This window comes from Eschrichtius robustus, chromosome 20 (genome assembly GCF_028021215.1).
Source record: "Eschrichtius robustus isolate mEscRob2 chromosome 20, mEscRob2.pri, whole genome shotgun sequence".
NCBI lineage: Eukaryota > Metazoa > Chordata > Mammalia > Artiodactyla > Eschrichtiidae > Eschrichtius > Eschrichtius robustus.
Genome location: NC_090843.1, coordinates 23434602 through 23448867, shown reverse-complemented (window position 1 = coordinate 23448867; position 14266 = coordinate 23434602). Strand labels below are relative to the sequence as shown.

At 40.9% G+C, this 14266-nt stretch overlaps 1 pseudogene; it reads left to right on the top strand.

The window, feature by feature from the left end:
- The window catches only part of LOC137755301 (RAD52 motif-containing protein 1-like), a 227810-nt pseudogene that overhangs the window by 103682 nt on the left and 109862 nt on the right, over positions 1-14266 (top strand).

The following is a 14266-nucleotide window of genomic DNA, read 5'->3' as shown; positions in this document are numbered from 1 at the left end:
TACTCGCCTGGAAGGATTGGGTTTTATAGTAGTTTAAGAATAGTTAGCTATTGTTTAGAATAGGTTTAAGAAGAGTTAGCTTTCATCCCTTGTATCTCCTTGTTTTTAAAAAATTTGTCATTTATTTTTTTAGCTCACAAAAGAAGTTCCAGGATATGGCTGTAACAACAAACTCATCTTGGCAATATCTGTAACTGTAGTAGTGACGATTTTGGTTACAATTCTCTGTCTCATTGAGGTAAGGACAATAATTCATTCAGATTCAGAACCCACAAACTTGAGAATCAAAGCCACCTTTCCACCCACTACTACTTGATTCTTCTCTTTAGTCATGAGGACTGAGATACACTTTGTTCTTTTACTGAAAAGTATATTCCCAGGATTTTTTGTTTCCTTTTTTCTTTTTTGGCTGCGTTGGGTCTTCATTGCGGTGCACGGGCTTCTCATTGCGGTGGCTTCTCTTGTTGTGGAGTACGGGCTCTAGACGCGCGGGCTCAGGAGTTGTGGCGCACGGACTTAGTTGCTCCACAGCATGTGGGACTTTCCGAGACCAGGGATGGGACCCGTGTCCCCTGCACCGGCAGGCAGATTCTTAACCACTGAACCACCAGGGAAGTCCCAATTCCAGTATTCTTAATCGTTTGTGTAGATCCATATTCCAAACAAGTGTCATTTTCCTCCTGCTTAAAAATACTTCTTTTACCCTTTCTTATAGTGAAAGTCTACTAGTAATGAATTCTTTCAGCTTTTGTATGTCTGAGATAGTCTTCATTTTGCTTTTGTTTGGACAGATCTGGGTATAGAATTCTAGCTTGATAGAATTCAATGCACTACTTTAAAGGTGTTATTCCACTGAGTTCTCCTTTACATTGTTTCCAGCACGAATTCTGCTGTCGTTGTTATCTTTGTTCCTCTGTACGTAGTGTATAGTTTTTTCCTCTGGCTGCTTTTAAATTTTTCTCTTTATTGCTGGTTTTGAGCAATTTGATTATTTTTTGTGCCTTGGTGTAGTTTTGTCCATGTTTCTTATGCTTACAGTTCATTGATCTTCTTGACTTTGTGGGTTTATAGTGTTTACCAATTTGGAAAAGTGTTGGCTATTATTTCTTCAAATTGTTGTATTTCTCCTCTCCTTCATGGACTCTAAGTACCCATGTATTAGGCCACTTGACGTTGTTGCACAACTCACTGAGGCTCTATTCATTTTTGTTGTTGTTTTGTTTTGTTACTCTTTTTGTTTCATTTTGGATAGTTTCTATTGCTATGCCTTAATGTTCACTGACCCTTTCTTCTGCAGTGTCTAATCTGCCATTAACCTCGTTCCGTATCTTTTTCATTTAGACATTGTTTTTAATCTCTAGAAGCACAATTTGGGTCTGTTTTACATTTTCCATGCCTATACTTAACATTTTCAGTGTTTATTCTGGGTTTATTAACATACGAAATGCAGTTGTAATAACTTTTCTTCATGTATAATAACTTTTTAAATGTTCTTTTCTGCCAATTCTAACATCTGTATGGATTATGGGTTAGTTTTGATTGATTGCCTTTTCTCCTCAGTATGGGTCATATTTTCCTACTTCTTTGCATCCTTGGCAATTTTTCATATGATCCCAGATATTGTGAGGTTTAGTTTATTATTTGCTATATATATATATATATATTCCTGTAAAATGCTTGGGCTTTGTTTTGGGTGAAATCAAGTTACTCAGAACAATTTTATTCTTTTAGGTCTAGTGTGTAAGATTCGTTGGGTAGGAGTCCAAGTAGCCTTTAGTGTGGAGCTCACTGTATGCAACTACGGAGACAAGTCCTTTCTGAGCATCATGAGGTTTTGCAGTCTGACTTGTAGGAACAGGTACTATTCCTACAACCCTGTGTGATATCCAGTTATTCTTATTATTAATCCTTTCATGTGGTTCTTTTCCTGGCATCAGGGAATTCCTCACACAAATGTACTGACCAATACTTTGTTGAATTCTCAAGAGATCCCTCTGCATGTCTCCAGAGTTCTTTGTCTGTGCACTTCTTTTCTCTCTGATACTCTGCTTTGGGAACTCTAGTTACGTTGGTTTTCCCAGACTCTCAGCTCCATTTCCTCAGTCAGGGGGTCCACCAGTCTCTGCCAGGACTTCTCTTCCCTTTACCATGACCTGGAAACTCTCTCAGAGAAGTAAGGTAGGGCAATTAGAGGGATCACTTCATTTATTTCCCATCTCCTGGAGATCACTGAACTTTATTGCCTGAGGTCCAGTTTCTTGAAAACTGTTGTTTCATATGTCCTGTCTGATGTTTTCATTGTTTCAGGTGGGAGGTCAAATTGGTCCTTGTTACTTCATCTTGGCCAGAAGCCAATAACATAGTTTAAGTCTGTTTTGTTTTGATACAGGGTCCAGTTAAAGATTAGGCATTGCATGTCATGTCTTTGTTTCCTTTAATCTAGAATATTTCCCTACTATTTTTTTTGATGTTTTATGACATTGGCATTTTTGAAGAGTCTAAGCCAGTTGTCTTGTCAATTGCCCCACAGTCTGGATTTGTCTGTTTCCTCATTAGATTCAAAGTAAACATTTTGGGGAAGAATACTATATAGGTGATGTATTCTTCATACTTCATCACTTCAGGTGGCCCAGTGCTAAGTTTGATCACTTGACTGAGGTGGTATCTTCCATATCTCTCCATTGTAAAGTTATTTTTCCCCTTGGTAATTGATAAATAATATGTGGGGTGATACGTTGGGATCAGTGAAGATCCTACTTTCAAACAACTCTTCACCCAACTGTGCATCAATGATAATCCTTGTCTGAATCGATTATTACATTGATAGTTGCCAAATGACACTTTCCTAATTCTATCATTCCTTTTGCATTTATTAGCTGACATTATTCTATAAAGAAGAGCTCCCCCACTTTTCATTTTGAGTATCATTATGAACTCATGTGCTTTTTTAAAAAGTAACTATGTTATACCTTATTATAACGATAGTGTTATTCTTTGGAATGTTCCTTTTGTCCAGGTTTGGCCAATGCGATCTCTGTTATTGTTTAACCACACGATGCTTTTTTCTTACTAGAATGATTTCTAATATATTACTACTCACAAATAGGAACTGAGAAAAGGACTCCAGAAGGTGCGGTCTTATTCAGACTCTTCTTAGAAGTCCGCCTTCTTCCTGCGTACTCTCAACCCCAAGTGAGGCTTTCGGGTTGGAAGGAGATACTTCTGAATTAAACTACAGATCAATGTCACCCAATTCTAATCCCTATTCCCTTTTTTCTAGGCATACCATACCTACTGCCATCCTAATCCTTCTGTTGGGCACCTCTCTCCTCCTCTATATTTACTTACAACAGTCAAGAGCAGCAATTGGCCAACCGGCCCCTATCCAGTTCTCCAGTCCATATGCCCCAAGAACTCCTTTTTGCACTGGTCTGTGGTGGCCTTGGCCTACCTCGTCTACCCACTCAAGTAACTCTTTTACCACGAATTTAATTACCTGTGTTTCCCTTTATAGGGTCTTACCTAGCCGTATGGCCTGCTGCCTCTGCCAATTTAAAAATACTATTGAGGTTGTCTGTAAGACAGTCAAGCTGCGTTGTGACAGTGAATGCCTGACAGACGTCACACGTTGTGGTGAGTCTCAATTGCGGGATAATAAATTTTTTAATTTTAATTTAATTTTTTAATAATTTTTATTTTTAATCAATGATGATACATTTTCAAATTAATGATGTAATTGCATTATTTTAATTCATTCATTCAGCGTTCCAGCTCCCTACGTTTCTAAGAACTACCCCCTTGCTAAAAATCAGATTCTTGGTTACGTTATTAAGCTAATAAGAGCTCAGGTACATAGTTAGCTTAATAATGTAACTGATCCGCATACATAAAGGAACAAGAGAAAGGCATGGAAGGGGGAAGGGAATTCACATTAACGGCCACATATCCTATGCTGTGCTCTCGGCAAATGAGAACTTATTCGTAGAGTGCATCACAGTTTGTAAACTGATTTTATATACATTAGGTCTCAACTACCCTTTGTCTTATAGGACAGGTGTAAATATAATTTTGTTTCTTTTATTTGTTTCTGCAATTTTATAAAGAGTACAAGTGATGCTGTTTTATGTCCTATTGGGAGCCTGAGAGTTTCTGGTTCCATAACCAGAAGCTGCTACCTAGCCCTTCTAATGGATGGGAGAGCTAGTTTATTCTTCGACTGTCCAGCTCTGAACTTGCTCTGAATCTCAAGCTTTTCTATCCACAAAACACTCAGGGGCTTTCAACTATTTTTCTATGTATCAGATTTATTGGCACTAACTTGATGACTTCCAAAATGTGCTTTCCTGCCCAGGTAGCTTGAATACAGGTCTCTTTCAGTGATCTAGAGCACGTCATATATAGTAACACTTTACTACTTCTGTAAAGACAATATTGCTGATTTTTCAACACAATTTTTTTTTTTTTTTGGCCGTGCCACACAGCTTGTGGGATCTTAGTTCCCCACCCAGGGATTGAACCCGGGCCACAGCAGGGGAAGTGCTCGGTCCCAACCACTAGACCACCAGGGAACTCCCCCAAACAATTTTTTTACTAATTATATTGCTCCCTTCTCGCCCAGAAGTGTGCAGAAAAGGCATTTTTCATCTCCTTTTACAGGTGAGGAAAAACAAGATCAGAGGTGTTAAGTGCTATGATCCTAGTGCCCTGATCTCCTATCCGCAGTTTGGGGCTCTCTGCAAGCCCATGCTCCTCCTTTCTCATGACCCTTCCCTCCTCCTTTGACCCTCACCAAAAATACTTTTAATCCTTTTGGAAGAGAAGCCCAGCTACACAATGGTACACATTACCTTCACACAGTCAGAAGCTTTGGATGGTTCCCCCAGTAAAGCTGGAAATATTAGAAGTAAAATGAAATGAAAGCAAAGTAGCCATCTGACAGAAGTTGCTTTCTGCCTTCTACATTTTAGGACCTCAAGTATTATTCCATTGATTTGTTGTACATTCCGCATTGGCATGCAATCTGGCAAATCTCTTAACTTATACCCCAGATCCCTGGCCAAATTTTAGCAAAGAGCCAGGGCGGACATAGTGTTTTTTTCTGTATAGAGCCTTCTGTTATGGCGGCTGGGATATATGGAAGCAGGGAGTGAGCAAAGGACTCGGTGGGTGGGTGGAGAAGGGCATGTCCAGGTGACCACCTGTTTGTGGCGGTTGTTGTCGTGGTCATCTGTGACAGTAGCAAGAACGCAAGCTCACTGAAGAGGTGGAGAGAGGAAGCCTCACACTCCTCTGCCTCTGAGGCAGGACAGGATGGGGTATGTGAATGTGAGGAGTCACAGTAGATCTGCAGAGAGTCCAGCTGAGTAGGGGAGGATTTGTCTTCCAGCCTTGGCTATTCTTGAGTACTGGCCCCTGGGAACCAGTGGAGTAATCCTGAATATAGTGACTATATTTCACGCTACAGAATTTTCTGAGTAGATAGCCACTTTTTCAAGAGATACCTTTTTCACATTTTCTTGTTGCCAGTCATAGGCTTAAGTGTGGGTTTCTTTTTCTCCTAAGTGGCACTCAAACGTTGACTGATTCCTAATTTATTTGGCTGTGGCCTGACAAAAAGCTGTCCCATCAGTCTTCAGTGATCAAAAACAGTCTCCTCTTTTTTGCCAGATGAAGAAACATCCCTAGAGAATGCAGAAGGATCGTTGATGAAGGTGTTACAAGCGTGGAAGAAGAACAACAGCCCCGAGCTGACTATTGAGTCAGAGAGGGCATCCTCAGATAAAAGTGCTGTCAGCTTGTCAGGCTTCATGAATGAGCAGCTGGACTTTAATAATAACAGTGATATTATCAGGGCACGAAATTACATACTGCCTTATATCTCAGAGGGAGATCTAGGAGATGTGGAATCAACATTATTACCATTCCTTCAACTTCTTTTTTCAAATACACAAGATGGAGATATGCCGCTGGGCCTTTTGAAAAACAATACAAGGAGCCCTTCTGTTAAACGTGCACGCAACAATTCAACTAATAAAAATAGATGGAGGAAACTCCATTTTCTGGAAAATTTGTTAGATGCAGAAACTCAAGAAAAAATGGATGAGGTGAAAAAGGAAGAAAAACCTGCCACGCGTACGCGTTCCAACCTTTTAAGTGCCATGTATAAACGCTACGTCTTTCAAAAGAAGTTGGAAACTGCCCAACCACAGAAAGACAGCCTAGCAAAGACTAAGAGTACAGAGGAAAAGCTGCTGAGAGTGAACAGGGTCCTCAAGGGCCCGAGGGGCCTACAGAAAATGCACCTCCAAGCAGTGGGAGATGAGAGCGTCTGGGGGAAACAGAATGCCCAGCCATCTGTGGCGAGCACTGCCGAAGAAAGAAGGCTCAGGAGGCCATCCCCAAGAAAGCTGAAACAGCTACTCATGGTGCAGAGGCCCAGGAAGCTGGTGGGAAAGTCCTCCAATGCAGAGTCTTCATTCATAAAGGAACACAAGGCAGCAGGTTCCTCTACCCTGAAACAGTACTTCAAGGGCAGGCCTTCTGCCTCCATCCCTCCAGAATCCCCACCTGAGGTTAAAAGCAAATCAAAAGACTTATCCAACACTATACTTGTTTTAGAAGATGCAAAGGCTAGAGTTAGAAATATTAAGGATTTTGAACTAATCTCACATTCTGGGAAAAAAATACATCTTCCATAAAATTAGGACTCATCGGGTCCACAGAAAACCCAAAGTCAAAAGGAGTCAAAAGTTCAGAAAGAAAAGTTCACCCAATAGAATGATGCTTGCAAGCCCTCCTCCGTTCTCTGTAGGGAGGAGTCTCATAAATTCCCCTCCGCGAGAGCCTGTTTCATCTTCAGGAGAAGTGACTTCTCAGGAAAATCCTTTTCCAGAATTATTTTCTCTTTCAGACCCTTCGATAGAAAACACCACTTCAGAAAACAATACTGCACAAAACGTTTCTGAAGAAATTATTTCTACAGGAAACTCTAGTCTGCCAGGAGGAACCAGCCCTGGAAACACTACCCATAGGAACGTCTCCACTGCACATTCTACTGTTGCTGCAGACAACAGTATGCCAACTGTTCAACACACCAACGAAACACAATGGGAGTAGCACAACACGGGCACTGAATTATCCTCTAAGCCCACAGGCTTCACTTTCCTAGGGTTCACATCCCCGGGTGATCAAGTTGAAACTCAGCTAAAGCAGCAGCTGCGGTCCCTCATCCCCAACAATGTCATGCGAAGGCTCATTTCTCATGTTATCCAGACTTTGAAAATAGACTGCTCGGAGACCCACGTGCAGCTGGCCTGTGCCAACCTCATCTCTAGAACAGGCCTCCTGATGAAGCTTCTCAGCAAGCAGCAAGAAGTAAAGGTGTCCAAAGCGGAATGGGATACGGACCAGTGGAAAAGTGACAACTCTGTCAGTGAGAGCACAGAAGCCCAGAGTGAGCAGAAAGAGCAGGAGTCAAGTGAGGTGAGAAGAACCCCTGAAACATGGGACCTGGACTTTTACTCAGTTTAGGACATGCCATGAACGTGCCCAAGCAGGAATACCACGGGCTCCTAGTCTGTATCTTACCTTCAGCCGTGAAACTGGCTAAGACAGTGATCTCCCACTTGGCTCATTTAGAGAGTGTGCCACTATTCCTAGGGTAGACGAGAAGAGGACATAACACAGGACAACTAAATTGTAGGTAAATAAATTGTAGAAGAAAAGGCTAATGATAAGATTAATAACACTAAATTTAGCTTGTTCTTATAGAAGCTACTCGCCTGGAAGGATTGGGTTTTATAGTAGTTTAAGAATAGTTAGCTATTGTTTAGAATAGGTTTAAGAAGAGTTAGCTTTCATCCCTTGTATCTCCTTGTTTTTAAAAAATTTGTCATTTATTTTTTTAGCTCACAAAAGAAGTTCCAGGATATGGCTGTAACAACAAACTCATCTTGGCAATATCTGTAACTGTAGTAGTGACGATTTTGGTTACAATTCTCTGTCTCATTGAGGTAAGGACAATAATTCATTCAGATTCAGAACCCACAAACTTGAGAATCAAAGCCACCTTTCCACCCACTACTACTTGATTCTTCTCTTTAGTCATGAGGACTGAGATACACTTTGTTCTTTTACTGAAAAGTATATTCCCAGGATTTTTTGTTTCCTTTTTTCTTTTTTGGCTGCGTTGGGTCTTCATTGCGGTGCACGGGCTTCTCATTGCGGTGGCTTCTCTTGTTGTGGAGTACGGGCTCTAGACGCGCGGGCTCAGGAGTTGTGGCGCACGGACTTAGTTGCTCCACAGCATGTGGGACTTTCCGAGACCAGGGATGGGACCCGTGTCCCCTGCACCGGCAGGCAGATTCTTAACCACTGAACCACCAGGGAAGTCCCAATTCCAGTATTCTTAATCGTTTGTGTAGATCCATATTCCAAACAAGTGTCATTTTCCTCCTGCTTAAAAATACTTCTTTTACCCTTTCTTATAGTGAAAGTCTACTAGTAATGAATTCTTTCAGCTTTTGTATGTCTGAGATAGTCTTCATTTTGCTTTTGTTTGGACAGATCTGGGTATAGAATTCTAGCTTGATAGAATTCAATGCACTACTTTAAAGGTGTTATTCCACTGAGTTCTCCTTTACATTGTTTCCAGCACGAATTCTGCTGTCGTCGTTATCTTTGTTCCTCCGTACGTAGTGTATAGTTTTTTCCTCTGGCTGCTTTTAAATTTTTCTCTTTATTGCTGGTTTTGAGCAATTTGATTATTTTTTGTGCCTTGGTGTAGTTTTGTCCATGTTTCTTATGCTTACAGTTCATTGATCTTCTTGACTTTGTGGGTTTATAGTGTTTACCAATTTGGAAAAGTGTTGGCTATTATTTCTTCAAATTGTTGTATTTCTCCTCTCCTTCATGGACTCTAAGTACCCATGTATTAGGCCACTTGACGTTGTTGCACAACTCACTGAGGCTCTATTCATTTTTGTTGTTGTTTTGTTTTGTTACTCTTTTTGTTTCATTTTGGATAGTTTCTATTGCTATGCCTTAATGTTCACTGACCCTTTCTTCTGCAGTGTCTAATCTGCCATTAACCTCGTTCCGTATCTTTTTCATTTAGACATTGTTTTTAATCTCTAGAAGCACAATTTGGGTCTGTTTTACATTTTCCATGCCTATACTTAACATTTTCAGTGTTTATTCTGGGTTTATTAACATACGAAATGCAGTTGTAATAACTTTTCTTCATGTATAATAACTTTTTAAATGTTCTTTTCTGCCAATTCTAACATCTGTATGGATTATGGGTTAGTTTTGATTGATTGCCTTTTCTCCTCAGTATGGGTCATATTTTCCTACTTCTTTGCATCCTTGGCAATTTTTCATATGATCCCAGATATTGTGAGGTTTAGTTTATTATTTGCTATATATATATATATATATTCCTGTAAAATGCTTGGGCTTTGTTTTGGGTGAAATCAAGTTACTCAGAACAATTTTATTCTTTTAGGTCTAGTGTGTAAGATTCGTTGGGTAGGAGTCCAAGTAGCCTTTAGTGTGGAGCTCACTGTATGCAACTACGGAGACAAGTCCTTTCTGAGCATCATGAGGTTTTGCAGTCTGACTTGTAGGAACAGGTACTATTCCTACAACCCTGTGTGATATCCAGTTATTCTTATTATTAATCCTTTCATGTGGTTCTTTTCCTGGCATCAGGGAATTCCTCACACAAATGTACTGACCAATACTTTGTTGAATTCTCAAGAGATCCCTCTGCATGTCTCCAGAGTTCTTTGTCTGTGCACTTCTTTTCTCTCTGATACTCTGCTTTGGGAACTCTAGTTACGTTGGTTTTCCCAGACTCTCAGCTCCATTTCCTCAGTCAGGGGGTCCACCAGTCTCTGCCAGGACTTCTCTTCCCTTTACCATGACCTGGAAACTCTCTCAGAGAAGTAAGGTAGGGCAATTAGAGGGATCACTTCATTTATTTCCCATCTCCTGGAGATCACTGAACTTTATTGCCTGAGGTCCAGTTTCTTGAAAACTGTTGTTTCATATGTCCTGTCTGATGTTTTCATTGTTTCAGGTGGGAGGTCAAATTGGTCCTTGTTACTTCATCTTGGCCAGAAGCCAATAACATAGTTTAAGTCTGTTTTGTTTTGATACAGGGTCCAGTTAAAGATTAGGCATTGCATGTCATGTCTTTGTTTCCTTTAATCTAGAATATTTCCCTACTATTTTTTTTGATGTTTTATGACATTGGCATTTTTGAAGAGTCTAAGCCAGTTGTCTTGTCAATTGCCCCACAATCTGGATTTGTCTGTTTCCTCATTAGATTCAAAGTAAACATTTTGGGGAAGAATACTATATAGGTGATGTATTCTTCATACTTCATCACTTCAGGTGGCCCAGTGCTAAGTTTGATCACTTGACTGAGGTGGTATCTTCCATATCTCTCCATTGTAAAGTTATTTTTCCCCTTGGTAATTGATAAATAATATGTGGGGTGATACGTTGGGATCAGTGAAGATCCTACTTTCAAACAACTCTTCACCCAACTGTGCATCAATGATAATCCTTGTCTGAATCGATTATTACATTGATAGTTGCCAAATGACACTTTCCTAATTCTATCATTCCTTTTGCATTTATTAGCTGACATTATTCTATAAAGAAGAGCTCCCCCACTTTTCATTTTGAGTATCATTATGAACTCATGTGCTTTTTTAAAAAGTAACTATGTTATACCTTATTATAACGATAGTGTTATTCTTTGGAATGTTCCTTTTGTCCAGGTTTGGCCAATGCGATCTCTGTTATTGTTTAACCACACGATGCTTTTTTCTTACTAGAATGATTTCTAATATATTACTACTCACAAATAGGAACTGAGAAAAGGACTCCAGAAGGTGCGGTCTTATTCAGACTCTTCTTAGAAGTCCGCCTTCTTCCTGCGTACTCTCAACCCCAAGTGAGGCTTTCGGGTTGGAAGGAGATACTTCTGAATTAAACTACAGATCAATGTCACCCAATTCTAATCCCTATTCCCTTTTTTCTAGGCATACCATACCTACTGCCATCCTAATCCTTCTGTTGGGCACCTCTCTCCTCCTCTATATTTACTTACAACAGTCAAGAGCAGCAATTGGCCAACCGGCCCCTATCCAGTTCTCCAGTCCATATGCCCCAAGAACTCCTTTTTGCACTGGTCTGTGGTGGCCTTGGCCTACCTCGTCTACCCACTCAAGTAACTCTTTTACCACGAATTTAATTACCTGTGTTTCCCTTTATAGGGTCTTACCTAGCCGTATGGCCTGCTGCCTCTGCCAATTTAAAAATACTATTGAGGTTGTCTGTAAGACAGTCAAGCTGCGTTGTGACAGTGAATGCCTGACAGACGTCACACGTTGTGGTGAGTCTCAATTGCGGGATAATAAATTTTTTAATTTTAATTTAATTTTTTAATAATTTTTATTTTTAATCAATGATGATACATTTTCAAATTAATGATGTAATTGCATTATTTTAATTCATTCATTCAGCGTTCCAGCTCCCTACGTTTCTAAGAACTACCCCCTTGCTAAAAATCAGATTCTTGGTTACGTTATTAAGCTAATAAGAGCTCAGGTACATAGTTAGCTTAATAATGTAACTGATCCGCATACATAAAGGAACAAGAGAAAGGCATGGAAGGGGGAAGGGAATTCACATTAACGGCCACATATCCTATGCTGTGCTCTCGGCAAATGAGAACTTATTCGTAGAGTGCATCACAGTTTGTAAACTGATTTTATATACATTAGGTCTCAACTACCCTTTGTCTTATAGGACAGGTGTAAATATAATTTTGTTTCTTTTATTTGTTTCTGCAATTTTATAAAGAGTACAAGTGATGCTGTTTTATGTCCTATTGGGAGCCTGAGAGTTTCTGGTTCCATAACCAGAAGCTGCTACCTAGCCCTTCTAATGGATGGGAGAGCTAGTTTATTCTTCGACTGTCCAGCTCTGAACTTGCTCTAAATCTCAAGCTTTTCTATCCACAAAACACTCAGGGGCTTTCAACTATTTTTCTATCTATCAGATTTATTGGCACTAACTTGATGACTTCCAAAATGTGCTTTCCTGCCCAGGTAGCTTGAATACAGGTCTCTTTCAGTGATCTAGAGCACGTCATATATAGTAACACTTTACTACTTCTGTAAAGACAATATTGCTGATTTTTCAACACAATTTTTTTTTTTTTTTTGGCCGTGCCACACAGCTTGTGGGATCTTAGTTCCCCACCCAGGGATTGAACCCGGGCCACAGCAGGGGAAGTGCTCGGTGCCAACCACTAGACCACCAGGGAACTCCCCCAAACAATTTTTTTACTAATTATCTTGCTCCCTTCTCGCCCAGAAGTGTGCAGAAAAGGCATTTTTCATCTCCTTTTACAGGTGAGGAAAAACAAGATCAGAGGTGTTAAGTGCTATGATCCTAGTGCCCTGATCTCCTATCCCCAGTTTGGGGCTCTCTGCAAGCCCATGCTCCTCCTTTCTCATGACCCTTCCCTCCTCCTTTGACCCTCACCAAAAATACTTTTAATCCTTTTGGAAGAGAAGCCCAGCTACACAATGGTACACATTACCTTCACACAGTCAGAAGCTTTGGATGGTTCCCCCAGTAAAGCTGGAAATATTAGAAGTAAAATGAAATGAAAGCAAAGTAGCCATCTGACAGAAGTTGCTTTCTGCCTTCTACATTTTAGGACCTCAAGTATTATTCCATTGATTTGTTGTACATTCCGCATTGGCATGCAATCTGGCAAATCTCTTAACTTATACCCCAGATCCCTGGCCAAATTTTAGCAAAGAGCCAGGGCGGACATAGTGTTTTTTTCTGTATAGAGCCTTCTGTTATGGCGGCTGGGATATATGGAAGCAGGGAGTGAGCAAAGGACTCGGTGGGTGGGTGGAGAAGGGCATGTCCAGGTGACCACCTGTTTGTGGCGGTTGTTGTCGTGGTCATCTGTGACAGTAGCAAGAACGCAAGCTCACTGAAGAGGTGGAGAGAGGAAGCCTCACACTCCTCTGCCTCTGAGGCAGGACAGGATGGGGTATGTGAATGTGAGGAGTCACAGTAGATCTGCAGAGAGTCCAGCTGAGTAGGGGAGGATTTGTCTTCCAGCCTTGGCTATTCTTGAGTACTGGCCCCTGGGAACCAGTGGAGTAATCCTGAATATAGTGACTATATTTCACGCTACAGAATTTTCTGAGTAGATAGCCACTTTTTCAAGAGATACCTTTTTCACATTTTCTTGTTGCCAGTCATAGGCTTAAGTGTGGGTTTCTTTTTCTCCTAAGTGGCACTCAAACGTTGACTGATTCCTAATTTATTTGGCTGTGGCCTGACAAAAAGCTGTCCCATCAGTCTTCAGTGATCAAAAACAGTCTCCTCTTTTTTGCCAGATGAAGAAACATCCCTAGAGAATGCAGAAGGATCGTTGATGAAGGTGTTACAAGCGTGGAAGAAGAACAACAGCCCCGAGCTGACTATTGAGTCAGAGAGGGCATCCTCAGATAAAAGTGCTGTCAGCTTGTCAGGCTTCATGAATGAGCAGCTGGACTTTAATAATAACAGTGATGTTATCAGGGCACGAAATTACATACTGCCTTATATCTCAGAGGGAGATCTAGGAGATGTGGAATCAACATTATTACCATTCCTTCAACTTCTTTTTTCAAATACACAAGATGGAGATATGCCGCTGGGCCTTTTGAAAAACAATACAAGGAGCCCTTCTGTTAAACGTGCACGCAACAATTCAACTAATAAAAATAGATGGAGGAAACTCCATTTTCTGGAAAATTTGTTAGATGCAGAAACTCAAGAAAAAATGGATGAGGTGAAAAAGGAAGAAAAACCTGCCACGCGTACGCGTTCCAACCTTTTAAGTGCCGTGTATAAACGCTACGTCTTTCAAAAGAAGTTGGAAACTGCCCAACCACAGAAAGACAGCCTAGCAAAGACTAAGAGTACAGAGGAAAAGCTGCTGAGAGTGAACAGGGTCCTCAAGGGCCCGAGGGGCCTACAGAAAATGCACCTCCAAGCAGTGGGAGATGAGAGCGTCTGGGGGAAACAGAATGCCCAGCCATCTGTGGCGAGCACTGCCGAAGAAAGAAGGCTCAGGAGGCCATCCCCAAGAAAGCTGAAACAGCTACTCATGGTGCAGAGGCCCAGGAAGCTGGTGGGAAAGTCCTCCAATGCAGAGTCTTCATTCATAAAGGAACAC